At 25.4% G+C, this 20,861-nt stretch overlaps 1 protein-coding gene across 2 annotated transcripts in view; it reads left to right on the plus strand.

Moving 5' to 3' along the window:
- LOC129608933 (protein amalgam-like) overlaps positions 1 to 20,861 on the plus strand; it is a 219,404-nt gene that overhangs the window by 99,940 nt on the left and 98,603 nt on the right. The window lies entirely within an intron of this gene.

The following is a 20,861-nucleotide window of genomic DNA, read 5'->3' on the forward strand; positions in this document are numbered from 1 at the left end:
AATTTGCATGAAATAATATAAAAAAAAAATATAATAATAATAAAAATTTTAAATTTCTGTTTATAACAAAAGAGTTAAGAGAACAGAGGTAGTAAGCAATATACAAGTACAAATAATAATATTGTGTCTGTCTTAAAGGATTATGTACAGAAATACATGTGCATTATAATGTATTATAGATTATAATATTATTATTATTATGTAATTCCAACTGTTATATTGCGAAATTGAATGAAATTAAGAGGTTTTATGTATGGTCTTAACCTAAATATTGTAAAAGTAAATAAATGTTTTTTTTTTTTAGATTAAAAAATTTATTAAAATATTATGAGGAGAGTTTACTAATACCTCAACATATTTTGTACATATTATACTTATATGTAATTATCGAAAATAAAATACCTAACGTACAGTTAGAGTATTTTTTCGTAAAAGATAGGTGGACCCTTATAAATTAATTCAAATGGTAAAAAAAAACAAATTTTTAAAGGTCATATTTTTTTTATATTTTAATATTTTTACCAAAAAAAACGTACTCAAGAATTTCATTAAAATATTATGCAAAAATAATAAAAATTAATTCGGATCAAGCCGATGGTATGTAAAGTAGCACATTTCCGTCGAATAACTGTAAACATAATAATATGTTTTAGGAATAATCGTCTCTTGAATTATTCTTACTATTTAATATAATATGTTATATTAAATTTTAAGTTATTTTAAGTATATACCAAAATTATAAAATTTAATATTTATTGCATACTTCTAGGCTAATGACAAAAATTAAATAATTATTGCATACTTCTGGATTGAGAACAAAAATTAAAAGTTCTAATTTAAAACTGAGTTCTTAAGACTTTAAGTTTTCATAACTTTCAGAAAAGCTACGAACGTAAAAATTTCCTTCGAAAGTTTTTTTATTTTGCATATAAAATTTAAGCTTTCTATTGTAAACATTAGACGTACGCACGGACGGACAGATGATTTTCATGAAATTAATACTGTGCTTAAAACGAATACAAAAAAAATAAAATGAATTTTTTTTTTGTTTTGTAACAGTGAATATCCACTTATGTAAACGTTCCACATCACTTTTAATGAAATGCCACACAAAAACAAACCTCAAAATGTTAATTTTCCATCGCAAAAAAAAAATTATGTATATATGTATACATAAGTAAGAAATTATACAATTTTACTTTTAATATATGACCGTATATTTTACATAATAAATTAATTTAAAACCTTGACCTAATTTATTATTACATACCATACATACAATCATACTTTATTTTGATGTAGGCTATAATTTTATTAAATTATTTTTTTTTATTTTTGTTTTTGGGTGGACAACAAGAGAATATTGTTAGAAAGAAATTTTAATATGTATATGTATGGTATTGTGTTTCTACATACATACATTTATGTAAAATGGTTCTGCCTCTAGTATAACTTTTTATTTTTAATAAATTTCATTCTTTAAATGCAATTTACAATGATTTATCATAGAAAAGCTGTTATACAACATAAAAACTTTCTTTGGAAATATTGCAGATGTATTCTTAGTATTTAAATATTTCGTAATGAATTAAATTAAATTTCTCTTACAAATGCGTTGGAATGTTCAAAAGATCTCAAAATTAAAATTATTATCAACATACTCGACCGGAAACTTCTGAATTTTACAAAGAATCAAATGAATTAAGAATGGTTTACTATGAGAAATGTCAGGGATTTATTAATGGTGCAGAAGAGTTATGGAAATGTTTAGAATATTTCAACAAGGCTGCAAAAATAGAATTTTGATGAACAGTGAATAGCGCTCTAATCTCACTGTCATTATTACAATGTTTTTTTTTTTAACTTTAAAGGTCAGTTTGTTGGAGCTTTACATAAAATTGTCAAGGAAGTAGGACTTCTTTACCGGTTTTAACTTCAGTTGAAATTTCTTTACTGTATTGCCAATTAATAATACAACATGATTGTAATTGTTTTGTTTTTACTATTAATCTCTTACGAAATACAACTAAAGTAAATCAAAGAATTAATCAAAGGTACCAGTCAAGGCAGAATAACTAAAATATTAATCGTCCACTTAAAAACCGGTAGGTCACTAGTTGGTGTCCAGTTCTAGACGAAAATTTTTGTAATTTTTTGCCTTCACTAGTTTTTGATTACGTCCCCCATCTCTTCTGCAGTTGTATGAAAGAATTTCCATTAATTATTCGTAGAATTTCCATTAGTCCAATCTTTACCGTAGGTTTGAAGGTTGGTATGATAGGTAAATAATAATTAATAGAAATTGTTGAAATTTTAAATTCTATTCCTGTTTATCATTGGAACGCATTCATATTTTTACACTATGAGACTATTATTTCTTTTAAAAATAAAATATTCTTACTATTTTATTCCAACACGTTTCAAATTTTTTAGAAGGGCCTAGCATACTTTTTAGAACTTAATGTAAATAACTGAAAACGTTGCAATTTTAAAATTTTATGAAAACAAATAAATGTCCCAAAAGAGTTTTTGCCGATATTAACAAAATCTACTTGTATTTTGTAGCCAATCTAGATTATCTACGATATTCAAACCATAATATTGTGATATCCAAAATAATTTTAAAAACAGTTAATGAGTATAATGACCACAAATACATGGGTATTTAAGTTTAAGAATATATTATTATTAAATAACATTCAAATTCTTGAAAATTACCTCAAATATAGAAAAATTATAATTTTTTATAATTCTTAAATATTAAAGTTAAATCTAGCTTGCTTTTCATATTTTCTCTTGTGCATTATGTTTTTTTTTTATTTTTGTCATTACTCTCACTTACATAAAATTTATTAAAATCATTAAAGTTCTTCTTTTATTATAAAAATGTTCTTACTCCCAATACTTGTACCATTTAATAATAATAGTTATAGATTTTCTAAGTGTATAGAGATTTATAGATTTGTAAACGAATGAAAATTTATTGATTTTAATTTGGAACGAAATACCATAGGCACATTATGTGCACACCTACATTGTCGTATATAAAAACCAGATGCATTTAAAATCTTTGAAAAGTTTATAATCAAAAATAATCGGGGATGGTATTAGTAAAATGAAAAATACGTTTATAATGCCTACTTTAATTAAAAATTTGTTTTTGAAACCGCAAAATCTTTCTTTATTCAAATTCAAACTCAGCATTATGAATATATTTGCTTAATAAGAAAATAGTGGTTACTTCTCATGTTAGTATTAGATTTTTTAAAAGTTGTACATTCCAGATATTTTAAAGAAAAGTTTCGATTTGATTAATCAACTTCGGAACAAAAATTTTGACTTCTGGATTCCAAATTCGAACATTAAGACTAAGTTTAATACATTGCTTTTACTCTTTCGGCTACAAATGTGTTTGGCGCTTAAAAATTAAAAAAAAAATCAATTTAGGCCTCTCCAAATTTCAATGCAAATTAATATTTAGTAAATTATAAGAAATTTCAACTGGTGTTGCAAAAAAACTTCAAAGTGCCTTCAAAAATCGTCTCTCATAAGCCATTCGGGTCATTCAAACCACATTTTATTCCTGAAATCAAATATGTGGTTAACTGAGTTATTAACAGAAGATTTATTTTGTGGTTTCAAACTGAAATCAAACATAATTAATATTGAATCAATTGAAATTTCTGAAGCGATCGTTCATGTATTGTACAAATTTGCGACATAATAAAAAAATGTTTCAAAGCATCCTTATGTTTGCAGTACTCATACCAAATTTTCTTAAAACATTTTCCTATACTTTCTAATTTTCTTCACAATTCTCTTAAGAGGTTTACACTTCTTTCCAATTTTAGTATTAGACAAACACATTATAAAGGCTTTTATAAAACTTTAAACAACAAAAAAACAAAATCGAAAGAAATATTATAGTTTCAGACTAGGTTAACTTACTTTTTATGAAACTAGGTCTCTTAACGAGATATTCTCGTACATAAATTTTTGGAATAAATTTTAAGGATTTTTATTTGTTCCTTGTTTTTTTGTTGTTTTTACAAATTATTTTATTATAAGAATGCAATATGTGGCCATACATGAAAATAAGGAAACAAAACTTTATATAAGTTTTAATGCTACTGAATGGTTCATTATGTGTGCATGTGTATGCCATGTTCAAAAATCTATAGTTAGTCTATAGTCATAGTTTGTATGTAGGTTGATAACGTTAGAGACGTGTTATTCCATTTATTTGGAAATTTAAAATTAGTAAAGACACTGTCAGAAAGAGCAAAAATAGATACAAGAAAGAGATTAGGTTCTTTTTCACACAAGTTTTTTTAGGGCACTTTAAATTTAAGATAAAAATTTTAGTAAATTTTTTTTTTTACATTTTGTTTCCGTATTGAAAAAGGTTCAGGTGAATTTTTTTCTTGCTTGAGAAAAATTTTATTTTTGCACTCTTTTGTATTTTCATTTTTAACTAACTATACTTGAATTTTTAAATGGAAACTTTTTAATTCAGATACAGATGTCGCACATAATAATTCAAAATATTTAGAAATTAGTTTGAAAGTTTGGAGTGGAAAAAAATAAAAAGAATCCAAAAACATCTTAAAAATGTGACGTCTTTGGGAACTAATTTTGTTTTTACACGTGTTTTGTATTATTTCGGAAAGAAATCATTCATGATACTCTTCTAATTTAAGGACTTAGAAAAAGAATAAAAGAAAAAAGGAGAAACGTGCGAGGAAAACATTTTCTATGTGACTATGATTTTTACTATGACCACCCTGCACAATATATCAAAAAGAGAGTATATCCAATTAATTGATAGAATGGACGGGCAGAAGGATGGACTGGTAAAATGAAATAGTGACCACATATTTATACACAGCTATAATATTCCATTTATCAAGCTAGAGATATGAGATATGGCGCAGGCACATATTTTTACTATACGGAAATCAATTTTGAGCAAGATTTGCCCACTAGGGCTGGTACTTCTTGTACCAGGTTTTTGTGAGGCCTTTAAAATTGTTCCCTAAATACGATTATGCGGCATATCGCCAAAAAGGTCTCCAAAACTTTTTTTCCAAAAGCTTGTTTAATATCGGTCTTCCAAAGTCATCAAGAATGCGACATATGAATGCGAAATAAGGACAAAAACAAATCTATAGTTATGATAGCATTAGCATTTTTAAACGTAAAATTCTCAACATTTTAGGTAATCACAATTTATTAGAATAATTATCTTGATATTGGAAGACCCAAGTAATACCCATGAATATTGACCAAATTTAGATTTGTAGTAGAAAATCAGTCATCCTAATTCTGGAAATGTAGCCTGTCGTTATATAGGCCAAATCATGAAATTTTTGTATTTCCAGTTCCACAGAATAATAAAATATATATTAAAAATAGGGAAAAAATAAAAAAAAAAAAACAATTTGTTTGCATGTGTAAGTAAAACATGTAGTTGTAACGTATCTGCTTCTTATATTTGTAGGAAATAAGTTTCATATTAAATTTATGACGTAATTGTGTATAACAGTTATAGTTGACTATTTTCTTAGTTTCGTGTTAGTTGACAAACGTTCCAATAATAAAATTATTTACCTTGTAACTTTAAAAAATTCTATTTTTAAAATCTTTTCAAAAGAATTTCTTTTAATATTGTAAAACGTAAAATTTTAATTACCTAAATTATACCCTCTTATATACACGAGGACATTCAACGATTCTAAGAAGTAACCATAATTTTTGTTATAATAGGTAACAATGTCACAAATAATAATAAAAATAGCTGACTACCTTACATACACATAAATAATAAATTAATTTCAAAGTGCCTAATCTTCATTTTGAAGAATTTTTTGGTTGTGATATGACATGCTGTTAATGTTCTAAAAAAATTTAATATAACATACTTTTAGGGGAAAATATTCTAAAAAAAAAATAAAAATAATCTATTTATCATAGCTTTGATATTCCGGAACATTTTCCTTTTTTATCATGGTGATTTGAAGTATGAGGTTTTCTGCTTTTTGAAAAGATTTTTCCATTTTCTTTTTTTTTGTAAATATAAAAGAACATTTTTTTGCTGTATACTTTTATTAGAATATCTAAATTTTTAATACGCTTATCACTGCCATTACGAAATTTATTAATGATCTTAATGTACTGGAGTAACATAATAAAAGCAGCATAATATGTAATTTCCTTTTCTTTTATAACAAAATTTTATTTGTTATTATTCTTGTAATAATTTTTTTTTGACAATGAGAATACCTAATAGTGATAAAAAAATAATTTAGGGATTCCATCTAATATGGTAAAAAAAAAAATTAAGAAAAAAATTGAGCGGATCAAAGATTTATTTTATTTTTATGAATACTTTCAAATGACAAAAGATGAATCCATTTTTTTCTGCTTCTTTGGTATTATGTTGAATAATTACTATTCTCAAAAAAAAGATTAATTATACTAAAAAGGCTGTTGAATAGAAATGTAATTTTATTTTTCTATACTTTGTATTATTCGAAGAAAATGTCAACAGGCGATTTTTATACTTAATTATGATGTTCCAAATTTTCATAATAATTTCATTTAAATGTTATTGTAAAATAACGAGAATATAGGGAAAGTTGACCGTGATGACTCTGTGATTCCCGAAACCAAATATAACTTGTGATGTTTTATGGCAGCTAGTGTCACGACTAAATAATTTCAACTTAAGCTTTATCATATTATAAGAACCCTTTAAAAAAATCCCTTGTGAAATTTCAATACTGTACTTTCTGTAACTTTTGAGATCTAGCCATATAATTTTTTAATACCAGCTATCCGAACCAGTGAAAATTTTGTGAGTTCAGCTTAACTAGTTTTTGAGTTATCGCTGGGACGGACGGACAGACGGATAAACATGGTTAAATGAAATCAAAATTCGACTCTAATAAAAATATATGCTGGAGTCTATTAACCAGACCATTATTTCTTAGCGTTATAAGCGGTAAGGCAAATTTATTATATCTACAATTCGAACACACGCTCGTACGTTCGTTCGGATAGAATGAGCAGTATTTTCTTTTTCAAGATCATTTTGTGCCTAAAACTATTTAATTTTTTAATTATGTATAATTAATAGCTGAAATTTAAGATATGTGTGAAATTTCTTTGGATAATTTAAAGAACACACAAATTTTTGTTTTTCTTTTAGAAACTAACTACATATTTTCAAAATTTATTTGATTCCTCAATTTTAATATAGTGAACGTAAAGATTTTTAAGATATTTAATTAATTTCGAAAGCACTGAGCAAAGTATTTAAAACAAAAGTTTCGAATGAATTCGATTCAAAACTTTTACTCAATTTTTTAGATTCGGCACGTAATTGAATACCTATTGGACAGCTATCGAAATATAATTTTATACATCTATTTAAGCTATAGGCGGTATAACTGTTGCCTATTCAGTATATTCTAAGCAGCTATCGAAGCTTAGAATGGCCAATAGCTATACTGGAACAAAAATACAATAACATAGTAGCAAAGGCAACAATCAAATAACCTATAAAACAGGAACACTTTGCGACAAGAATGGACCGCTAGTTATAAAGTCTTCAAAGATAAAATTAGATCGCATTTATAATTTAACTGCATTTTATTTGTTAGCAGAACAAACTCACAAACTTTTTGAAAAAATTTATACTTCCTAGAAACTTTAATTAATTTTAAATTTTTGAAACTAATAATTTACTAATTTGCTTAGAAATCCAGTTGGGTATGAATAGTGTAGCTTGAACAAACTCAACAAATTTTTCAAATTTTGATTAGATTTAGAAAATAATGGTTACTTAGTTACGTTTTATCTACATAATTTTTTGTATTTTTGTGATCATGTACTTATTTCTTCCCATTTTTGTTAATCGAACTGATAACTAGCCCAGTGGGCGAAGAACTCTCTCAAATTCATTTTTGTTTTACAATTCAGAAGATCACCCATGTAAGAAATTGTTTTGTAAGTAACAATATTCGTAATACAATAACTAATTATTTATAACTATTGTGAATATCTCAAGTTTCGAGTAAAACGAGACCAACATTAAAAATTTCTTTTCTTTTCGAAAATTCTTCTTGATAATATTTTATTACAACAATTTTTCTCTAAGTTTACGTTTATTGAACTCAAATTCAAGTACTTCAATAATTTTTATATCATTTATAGGTATTTGCGTGTATAGATATACGATTGTATGCGTAAATTGCTTTTATTATTGTTAAAATGTAAATTCCCAAGATAATAAAAAAAAGAGTAGGTACTTTTATTTTATATTATTACTGACATCGTCTAACGAAACTTATCACCACTAAAGTGTATAATATGAGAAATCGATTGTTTTTGTTTTGCACAAAGTGTCTAAGTACCTACTTTTCATACACATATATATGTGTTTACGTACATCTAAGTATGTGCCAATATTTGTCAACATCTGAGTTTGCATGAGAACTATGTTTCAGATGTATGTATATGAAACAGTTGTTTGTTATTGATATTTTGGTATTAAAAACTACTAAAATAACGTATACCAAATTCTTGGATAATATGGAAACGAAATTTAATTGTGGAGTTGATATATGAATAAACGCGAGTAATTCAGTTTTAAAATATGTGGTATCCACCAGGTACCCTTGTTATATAGTCACAAAATCATAACTGTCAATTTGACGCGGCCCGGCAAGTTGTATACTTAGGCTACTAGCAAGCTCTGATGTCACCGGATCTCTCCTTTCCTCCACTCATTCAAACCCTATTTAAATCTTAGGTAAATTACTATTCTTTTAATAAATTACCAATAACTTTGAGATAATAAGAAAAAATGTTTGTTTATTATTGGAAATTCCAACGCTTAAATAACATAATGATGGCAATACCACACACATATCAGAATAAAATGACATACTGCTGAAAAATTAAATACTTTTAGTTGAAACATGGAGGTTTATTGACTGGAATTTTGAATATTTAGTATTCCATTTTAAGAAAAAGCTATTTAAGAAAATTCATGCTTGAAACCTAACATAAAATCAAGTTAAATGCACAAAGAGCTCATGAAATACCTTGTACTACATTTTATCATCTTAAAATTGGAATCGAATTTCTTTTTTTTTTTTAACGTTTTAATGATTATTTTTGAAAGGTAGTAAATAAAATAACTATGTACGTACATATATAGAAAAATGAAATAAATAAAGGTAGTAATAACTGAAATATTCGTATATAAGTAAGTAAATGATGATAAATACACTTTAGAATGATACTCTAGAAATTGTAAACTTTCAAGGACTCTCATATATTTATAAAAATTTAATAAAGAAGAATTGTTTTGTCTGTCTCTAGTATCTTTAAATGATACTGTTAATATCGAAACCTTGATGTAAAGTTTGATGACATTGCGTAGTTAAATTAAAAATGGAATTGATGAATTACCTATAATCCAAAAATCTGGGGTTATAACGATTTAACACTTATAAAATTTGAAATCAGATCACTGCTAGGATTAAGAAATGAAGTAATAATTTTGTAGTTATAGTAAAAAATAAGATATTTAAAATAAAGAGAATAGAAAGCAAGTAAAAGAGAACAAAGAATTTAAAAAATTTACAATTTCATATTTTTTTTAATATATCTGTAGTTGCACACAATTCAAATAAAATAAATACAAATAAGAAATAAGTACAAGGAACGAAAGAAAAATCCTTTATGGTGACATCATAAAATTCGACCATTATATTTAGATTTTTATTTCAAGAGCACCTCTCCATTATCTAGATAACACTTGAATACTTATAAAACTCAAAAATTCAAATCGACTGTAAAATTCTTAACAAAAACTAAAATATCCTTAATAATATAAAATTTACTTAAATTTTTTATGCTTCTAAATACACAACTTGATTTGTCAAAAATGGTTTTTATTTTTTTCTTTCCTCATTTTTACGTTCTTCCTGTTATTCCTTATTGATTTTAACTATTTTATTTTTCCATTTTTTCTTTCATTTTGCTATTCTGTTCAAAAAGTCATAAAAAACAAAGTATTATGGGGACTCATAAATGGCACGTACAAATAACGAAATATCAAAAGAAAAAAAAAAGAGTGCTCTAGATCGAATTTTCATCTTTCGTAAATTGAATTCTCACTTCTATTTTATCGATTGTGCCAATGGAAATATAGGAATAATAAAAATAAATAAAAGATGGGAACTGAAGGATTATATTTTTATGAGAATGGTTGTGAAAGAGACAACAACAAAAAAAAAATTGATTCCACAAACCAAAATGGAATACATAAAAATTCACATACATTCTTTACTGTTTACGATTACTTTTTTAAACACATACACACGTAAAAAGTAATATTTTTTTTTATATTTGTATGACAAACACAATAGAATTTGGAATTGTATAATGGCATATTTTTTAAATACAAAAATAATGTTTCGTTTTGGGATTGAGTTACATGAAAATAATGTTGTTACCGTTATTACAAGAAATACGTAAAATATAAGTATTTTAATATTATATAGTTCTTAATTAGGTTTTATAATGTGAACGCCTTAAATTTTAACTTGGAATAAAAATTGCATTGGGATTCTCTTTCTTGCATTGGGATGATAAAAATATTGAATCAGAAATTGTCATTTTCTCAATTAGATTTTAAATAATTTTTCTATACTAAAGTTTTAAAATGGAAAAAATTTCATATTTAAAAAGAAAGTCCGAAATTTAAATTATTTCACCCACATTTTTTGTTTTTATCTTCTTTCATAATTACCGTATAGTGTCGTTAAAAAATCAAGAGTTTTTTATAGCTCTAGTAAGACCTAGCACCTAAACAAGATGGTTCTACGAAGAGGAGTAACTTTAATTCAAAAGAATTGTGGCCCTTGAGGAAATAATCTAGGGAAGACAGTGGAAAGTAGTTTGTCAATCTCAAATCTAATATATATCTGAATCCCTTATATATATTATAAACCTTATACAATATATATTTGTAATATAATATCCTTTATTATCTGATAAAGGCCTGAATTTTTACATTAACGTCCAACTGCAACTGTCATTACAAGATTATCAAATTAGAATGTAAGATAGAATTTATTGTGCATAAAATTGTGTATAAAATTTTGTTATTAACAATATTTCTCCTGTATAGTATATAAGCTGATGGGGAATTCATCGGGAATGAAAAATTTGAAATTCATATTCAGAAATTGAAAATTTCGAAGACAATTTTTGTATTCATCATTTGATTCTAAATTTTCTAAATAATTCTTCAACTTTCAAAATCATTAATGAAAATTTCTATAAATACCAAAGAAATGACAACGAATTCTTCTGAATTCTGTGAATTTATTAATACGTATAATAAATACTTTGAATAAATAATATTTCTCTTATAAAAACAACCAATACAACCACATAATTAAGATTTGCATTTGCACACTCCTTAGAAATTTCAAATGCACACAAATAAATTATTCTATACCAATTTTCACACTAATCATTATTAATTTATAATTTTTCATTGTTGGCATTAAAAAAAAAAAATTAATTTTTCACCTAGTTTTCAAAATTTTATTTTTACTCAAGAGTGAACAATAATATAATTATGTCCGGTATACTCTTTTATAAAAAGCACAAAATACCAATAAAATAATTTCCCAGAGCGATTAAAATAAAAACATAAAATTCCAGAAAAGTAAACTATTTTAAAGGGATAATATTTTTAAAGGGAAAATAAAAATATAACAATTATACATTATATAAGAATATTATTCATCCTCTTCCTTGTTTCTATTGTATAGCTATATATTAAATTTTCACCAATTCATAACTTGCGAAAGGACTAAATTTTTCATTCTTTAAAATGAAATACAGCTAAGGTGCCTAAACGATACAAAATATAAGGAGAATCTCTAGTGGTGCACATTTTATTTTCAACTATATTAAATTGCATTTTATATAGAATTTTTGTTTTCAGTTTGGTTTCTTTTTGTTTTTTTTTTTGGCATTGGAATAATGAATGTTAAAAGGTTTTCTGAAGAATTCTCATCTTAATTCTCAAGCTGATACACTTTTGAATTCACAATATGAACTGGTGGCATACTTCAAATTACCTTAACTTTGTGCTCTTCTTGATTTATTCTTTACTGCACTTTAGTCTTATTGCATATGTATGTAAGTATATCGTAAGAGTTGCTATTATAGCATAAGAATTGAAATCGTTTTAAGTTTTCATTTTTCCAAATATTTTTTTTTTGTTTTTATCTTGTGTTTAGAATTTCTTTTCTTTCAAGTTTAAAATTATTCGCTTCCGTTTTCTTATTTTCATTTTTGTTTTGCTGTAAAAAATGAGAAAAATAAGAAAAAAAAACCTTTTTCTTAACCTTAATCCTTTTTATATGAGTTTGTAACTAAGTAGTAATATTTTACTGATGAAGGATGATGATTGTGTATATAAGTACATAAATCTTAAGAAAACTAAAATATTTTTGTATAATGAAGTATAAAAGAAAAAGTGAATTTCTTTTGATGTTGGAAAGATTCAAATCCTTAAGAAAAAGGAAAAGTTTACTTTCTTATTCGACTTTTTTTTTTGATTAAATAAAACCAAGGCATATTTACGTTTGTGCATAAATATTTTTAGTTATATGAGAAAAACTGATTTTCTGAATTTTGGTTAAAACATTATTTTTATGCAATTATTTTATAAACTTCTCATAAAAGCGCATTAACATAAAATGTTTCCGTTGAAGAATATTTTGCCTCCTCTACAGCTAAAAACAAGAATATTATAATTTTTGAGCCATCGTACATATTTAGCCAGTTTTTTTTAAGGTACAAATAATTTGAGGGAAAAAATTAAAATTGCTCAATAGTAGCAGCCTCATATTCATCAACTTTTGAATATATAAGATTAGCAACATTTATAATAGTCCTCCCTTTTTCAAATTCAAACTTGAATGCACTGAATTAAAATATTTTAATTTTAAGTAGTAAAAAATTTGAGCCAAATAAATTTTGATTGCGTAATTTTAAGCAAGTGATATAGCGTCAGTTAAAAATATTTGAAGTGACCATAGCATGTTGCAATCAAAATACTATTACATAAAATAAAAATCATGGCGAATCTTTAACCAAATCATGGTATAAAAATAATATACGAAAAACACATGAAGTTTCTAAAAAATACAATTCAAATTCGAAGGTAACTATAAATTTTAACAACTCTATTTTGAGAGTTTCTGTAGGTATTTCCATTTTCGCCCATATGGGTGTGTTCTGTGCTTATTCACATTATTCAAAATTTCTATTATGACTTCCAATAAAAATAGTGGAAGATAAATGTTACCTGAAAATAGCTCGCTATCGACATTTCTTTAAATAATATGCTTAATGAGAGTAATTAAAATTTTTATTGAAAAAACTATTTTCAAAACAACTAACAAGTAAATGCTTGGAATTGAACGCAAAAACAATCGAAGAGGATATACAATTGCTCCATATCGTGTCACTCAAAGATTACAATGTTTCGGAGAAATGTGCTCTTTAGTTGATTGCAAAATTATAACTTGAGTCGATTTGGTTTAGTTTTGAACAACACGCATTATACAATATGTAATACTATCACTTGTTCACCTTTGAGAATCATTATTAAAGGAAGCATATCCTATAGTATTCATATAAGTTATGAGTTTAATTTCAGTTAAAATACAGGGAATTAATTTCAAGTAATCTAACAGGTTGAAAATTTTTCAATATTTCCGAGTACCTGTCTATATGAAATTTCATTAGCTATATATTTAAACTTAATTTAGATAATACCGATGTAAACACACTAACACGTGCATATTTCCCCACAATTTCGCTTCCTATTTTTAGAATTTCTTTACACTCAACAATATTGAAAATTATGTAATATCATCGAATCAAATCGAATTATCGTCAAATGTATAATTTAAAAAATTCGTAAATATATAATAATGGGCACTTGATTACTCTTTTGAATATAATACCGAAGAGTTTTAATTAAAACGAGTATTAAAGAGAATTTTCTCATCAACCAATGTAATGCTAGTATAAATTATGTAATGTGAATTTGGAGAAAAAAATTATGTAAATTGTTTTAGAATATTCCATTAGTGAATTGGTTTATACCTTGAAAAAAATTATGTATTTTTATTTTGCAGCTCTTTAATCATAATATCGTCTTCTTCCCTTCGTTTGGTGGATTATGTATTTCCCTGTAGGTAAAACTTTTACACATGCGGCAAATTTTATTTAACTCATACCGTATTACGGTAAAGGTAAAGAATGAAGGAAAACCATTGAATTTGGGTTTCCTCGTTTCAGCATAATAATTCTAATAAACTCAACAGAAAAAAAGCAAGTAAGAGTACACATAAAATAAATAAAATAAAAGTTTTGTTTTTTTTTTTTTAATATAATTTTAAAGGTCTGTGAAAATTTAAGATTTTTATACAAAAAAGAAATTTTTCTTCGAAGATTTTCTCATTTAATATAAGTATATATAGATATAATATTATGTACGTATTGATTTTTATAAAGGATTTAAGAAAGAAAAGTTACACATAATGTGAAACATAATTAAAAACTTTTATTTTTATTCGACTGTAAGAACAAAGTCTTTAATATTAAAGGAAAGTTATAAAATGAGCCTTGAATAATGCTTTTAAGGTTATTAATAGTAATCTTTATAATTATTTAAAAAATAAAAGAAAGCTCGTTGCTTCCAGTTATTATCAAATATCAGAAAATTATGTTGAGCAAAAATTATTCAACTACTTTAATGAAAAATAAATATTTTTAGTTTGTTATCGAGAATATCGTATATTTTTCATCAGCGGCTGAGATATTTTGTGACCCGGCTGGAAGTTTCCTGATTTGACGTGGTTGCTGTACTGTAGTTTGTAGGAGATGAGAATCACAAAAGATCTTCTAAGACGACCTGAAAAAGTTAAAAGGATCCCGGCCCTCTACGCGAAAAAAACTTAGATTTTAACGAAGATAGCTTTTTTCGTTAAAATCTTGATTTCGTTATAACGTAACAATTTGCATCCTCTTCATTTATTAAAAGATATTTCCGTTAAATATGATTGAGTTATTAACTTTATCGGACTACATATCGTATATCGTGGATCTATATATCGTATGTCGTGAATTAATATAACCAAATTTGTACGCTTATTTCACGAAACATTTGTAAATTGTTTATTATATTATTAATATAATATATGTATGTGTTATTGTTTGATAACCAAATCTTTAAACCTTTTAATCTAATCTTAAAATTAAAAGTAATTTCAAAATTTTCCTAAATTATAGAAGATATTCAAGAAAATATTGATAATAAGTTGAGTTATAACAAAAATTTTAGAAAATACACAAATTGTGTAATAATTTTTCTTTTGCTATAGCTGTTATTAATAAGAATTATCGAAAAATTATTTGAATTTATTTTATAATCTATAGACTCAAACGAATCGAATAATCACGAATTTATAAATTAAAGCGAACAATAACAACTCAATGTTAATAAAATTAACGTTTAAATAACTCAATAGCAAGATTATCAAACAAAGTCACTCCGAATAAGCAGTTTTAAGTATACTTTTACTAATATTCACCTCAAAAAGTGACGAATTAATATTTTAATTTCTTTGATAGAAATGGAAGATTTTTTTGAGTGGCGTCATTGACTCATTAGTTTTCAAAAAAACTTAGGGAAGAGGAAACAGTTTGTTTCAAAAAAAAAAATTATTTCAAGTAAGTTAAGCTTGTTACATGTTAATCCATAATATTTTCGAATAAATTAAAAGCCACAAATCAAGCAATTATTAAGGAATGAAATTTAGAAATTCGTAGTAAAATTAAGAGCTGCTCTCGAATTTGACTAAGAAACGATTATTTTTTATAATAACAAAATTAAAGTATTTGTAAACTAATTTTTTTTTTATCGTATATAAAAAAAGGACATTTATTGGTTTTTCTTTTCTGTTTCACTTAATTGCCATGTGTATGTTAACGTAGCAGAAAGTACAAAATAAGGAAAAAATTGTTTGTATATTGAAAGCAGTTTAAAAAATTATGACCCACTTTCATATTTATACTTTTAATTTTGTATTTATTTCCCTATTTTATTATTATTCTTATTCATTTATATTATTTTATTTTTTGTTCTTTCTTCCTTTTTAAATAATAAATTTCGTTATCCTTATTGTACAATTTAAAAAAAACAGAGTGCGACCAAAAACGGAAACTATGTAGTTAAAAAAAATAAACAAAAATTTTATGTATAAAATTTGTACAAAAAAAAAACAAAAAAAAAATGATTTTAAACCTGTTTACGACAGATTAAAATGAGTTCAAACAATAAAGGATAAAATGATCTCGTTATATTGCATTAAATGAAACTTTATATTCATTAAGAATGAAATTTTTACCATAAGGGAGAGAGGAATGAAGGGGAAAAAAAACCAGTGGAAAATGGGAGCATATATTTACATGTACGGAAGAGGAAAAGAGGTGAAGAGATGAAGAAAGAGGAAAAAGTAAAAAATGAGAGAAGTAAACGCAACAAATCGACCGTTTTATTTAATTTGAAACATTAAAAATGAGAATTTTTATTCTTTTGTTTTTTTTTTTTTTATTTTGTCCACTTTTAACCCAATTAGTACTTTTGCCTGCAGCTGAGACATTTGCTCTTTTTATCGTTTTTATAATATTATGTATACATTTACTTTATGGTGCCGGGGCTCGTTGGAGTATTTTTTAAAATAATGTTTTTTAACTACTCTTAAAAAAAGAATTCGATGACAAAAATTGCAAATATTAATTTTATTTGTACTTGTTTTAATTTTTTTCATTTTAATTTGCTTTGGCTCTTGTTTGAAAAGAAAAAGGATAAAGAAAATTATATTTGTTTTTTTTTTTTGTTTTAATTGTTTTCATTTTAATTTGTCAAAATTAAATAAAAAATTTTATCCTACATTGGATTTCATTGCATTTTTCTTTTTGTTTTCTTGTTTTGAATAAAAATTAAATTTTAAATACCATCTTTTAAAATTTTTGTGTTATTTTATGAAACATATTATTAAGAATTCCTGGGAATTTATTATGTAAACTCAGAAATTATTAAATTAGTTCAATATTACAAAAAAGAAGGGGCGTACATATCCTACGTTTCATTTGATTTCAAGTGAGCAATTTAATTGTGAATATTAATGATGTACTTAATATATGTAGCTATTCAAAACTTTGTAAGTCCCTCGACAAAATAAAAAAAATATTTGTTTGTAAAAAGAATTCTATATGATCGAAAATGTCATTCTTGAAGTATAGATTATAGAAGCATTTGATCTGAAACTGCTCATATTGCAATGATATTTTAAAATGCATATATAAAATTAATATTCAAATCTGACACCAACTAATCACAGAAAAAACTGAATTATTTTTGAAATTTAATTTGGAATAAATGAGGAACTGCAACCCTGTATATGGTAAAAAATCTAAAATCGATCCATAGTGAAAGAGAGTTTTCCGAGCCCGAGCCCTAATGTTTTTGAAAATTAAATATTAAATTTCAAAGAAATTGATTTATTATTTCATTTATTATAGCGATTGCTTTCAAATTTTTCACATTCGCTGATGGGGCGGCGGTCGACACTGCAGCTATGGACTGGTCTGTGCTTCTTTAGGGGAGTGAAAGAACATTATAGATGAGGAAACTAGAAGAAGAGTAAACTTGAACGAGTGAGCTGCAGGTATTGGGAAGGGGAGATCTCAGTATTGCAGCAGGTATTTCGACGAGAAACTGTTTATTGGGAAACATGGTTAAGAGACTGGTCGTTTCTTCATCAGGTATTTGCCGGTGGTGTCAAGACATCACGATGGTGGAGGATGTGTATCACGTGCTATGAGAGTACCCCGTTCTGATATGGAGGAGGGAACGCTTTTTGCTACTTTAACACCTTCCTTTCATTACGTCATCCATCCGTTCTGCAGTTATATGAAGAAATTTCTATTAGCTAACTCGAAAGTATTTTATTTACATAAAAGTTCAAATAAAAAAAAAATTTTTAGTATTTTTATGTGAGCAGTATAGGTACGAACTTTCTCCATTAACAGATCTTCTGCTTTATTTAAAAAAAAATAAAAGAAAATTATTTTACAGCAAAAGAAATTTTTATTATTGAGAGTGAGGCTAACATATTTAAGTTTTTCTTTCCTTGTAATCGTTCCAAAAATTAAAGAAGTAAAAACAAATTAATTAAATTCCAAAAATGTTTTTGAAATTACTTCTAAAATTTAATTTTAGCTGCCCCAACAGTTAATTTACTTCATTTGCATCAGAAATTTTGATAATCGCAAAACGTTTTTCTTCCCAGAATAAGGTACAGAAAACAGGAAAAAACAAGCAACTTTTTTAATAAATTAATTCTTAAAAATTATTTTAGAAATTTTATACAACCTCTATATACAAAGATTGTAATGTAATTTATATATAAATCGAAAAATAAATTTCTACGTGCCCAAGAAAAATGCACAAGACAAATTAAGTAGGTGTATGATTTGTTGGTTGATGGCAACGCCTCTTGTTATTATTAACTACTTTGCTAAATTTCATATGAAATTTGGAAATTCAATGCAGATTTAAATTGTTTCTGTTGTTTGTTGCACGTTATTGCTTCAAAAAAAATCAGTGTAAATATTTAAACTGTAGCAAAATATGAAGTTCTTTCAGCAACAAATTTAAATTATTATAAAATGTCACTTGGAACAGGTTACTTTAAAAAATAATTTACAGTGATCTGCGCTTACAATTTTCACCATATCTTTAAGAATTTAAAATTTCGTGTTAAACAGAAAGAAATTTACCTCTTGGCTTTAACCTCACAACAAATTTTGACAATTTTTTTTTCAGCAAAATTTTTTCATAATTACTCAAATCATTCAGGTATTTTGTGCACACCTTTTATAACTTTAATTTATTGTTAATCAAACCCAAACATTGTCCCAACATAAAACTGCATTAGAGAACAAAATGTAAAAAATTTTCAAGCACAAGGCTTGGTGATCAATTAATTTTACTTAAACAAGTACATGAACTTTTTATGTTAATAATCTCATGTGTTTTAAAAACAATTTATCGGGTTTCTGCATGATTGATATAATTAAAACAGAATTATTGGATAAATCTTAGAAAATTGAAAAAAAGTGAAGCTTTACTATTCTCATAAAGAATAAAAATTGTAATCATTATAAAGTAATTTTGGTTCTTATAAGAGTGTTCATTTGGCAATCACCTTTCCAATCTGAATAATTGGGCACAGCAATGAAAAAATTGCAGAAACAAAAAATAGAAAAATAAATGAAACTATAGTAATCTTTTTCCTCTAAAATGAGCAAAAATACAGAAAATTACAAAAAAAGCAATAAGAGAAACTCGTAGAGTTGAACGTGTCAACTGTACGATACCCATTAAAGAAATTTTAGAGCAACAATTTTTTTCAGAATAATAGTCCTGTTGCTAAACTTATTTGTATAAACATAATTTGTAGTGATTTTTAAAATACCGAAAAATTGTTTTCAAAAGTTGTACAGTAACTTTTACAGCAACCTTTACAACCATAACCAGATTTTATACATAAGAAGCAAATTCTATTGCTTCGTTTTTTACTATTAAAACATCGATTTTGTGCTTGAACACTGTGGTCTTCATAGTTTTCGAAATATAATTAAATTATTTTGAGAGTTGTGAGGCATTTAATTTGACATGGATACTACATTAACGAATTCAAAATAAACATGGTTTGGTAATAACTTTATTCATTAATAAATATCATCTTAATATTTTACAACATTAAGAATTTTATGAAAATGTGATTATCTTATCATAAATGCATTTTCGAAGTATGGCAGCGACGACGACAGACGGACCAATTGATGACCGGATGTGCGAAGAGGCACGACTCAATCAAATAAGTATATCTCAGTATTACAAACACAGTGTCAAATTTATAATACCCTTCGAGCATTCGTTGGTATACAGATGTAAAAATTTAAGTATATTACATTTATATTTGTATATGAATTGCATGCGAAAAATTCTCTATTTTAAGCCTTTTCAAAAAAAAAATTAAATATTTCTGTGTATATTCTGTGAAATAATAATTGCAAATGAAGTTTATCTTTATCTTACTTTAACAATTTTTCCATTATCCTTGTTGAATAGTATTAAAAAAAAACAATTTTTATACACAATACCAAAACAATCTAGAGGGGATAAAAAAATAATTTTTTTTTTGCTGTAATTTAAAGAGCATTTTTGTTTTTTGCTAAATTTAATTATTATTAAGGAGCACGATGAATAAATTATACAGCAAAATGTAAAATCTATAAATACAAAATATTATTTTATCCTTATTATCCTTATAGAAGTACCTATATATGTATACTAAAAGTTTAGTATTATCGCTTCAAACGAATTTTGCATTTTAATTTATTTTGTTTTTTTATGCTAGTATGTAAATGAAAGTATGCTCGTATTTTGTAAATGAAAGTTTTATTTTGTTACTAAGGCTACAACTTAAAATGCAATTTAAGTTTTTAATAATTTTATTAAATTTTTTTTTGAAAATGCAATAATTTTTTTCCAGAGAAGTAATTATGATGATAAATTTCAGGAGTTATATTAGACCTTGGCGAAATTTTATAAGTCACTTTTTTTTTAACAGAAGTTTTAATTGTAAAATTTAATTTGGAAGACCAAAAATAAGAACCAT

The sequence above is a fragment of the Condylostylus longicornis genome, unplaced genomic scaffold (assembly GCF_029603195.1).
Source record: "Condylostylus longicornis isolate FDR11 unplaced genomic scaffold, ASM2960319v2 ptg000038l, whole genome shotgun sequence".
NCBI classification, from domain to species: Eukaryota; Metazoa; Arthropoda; class Insecta; order Diptera; family Dolichopodidae; genus Condylostylus; species Condylostylus longicornis.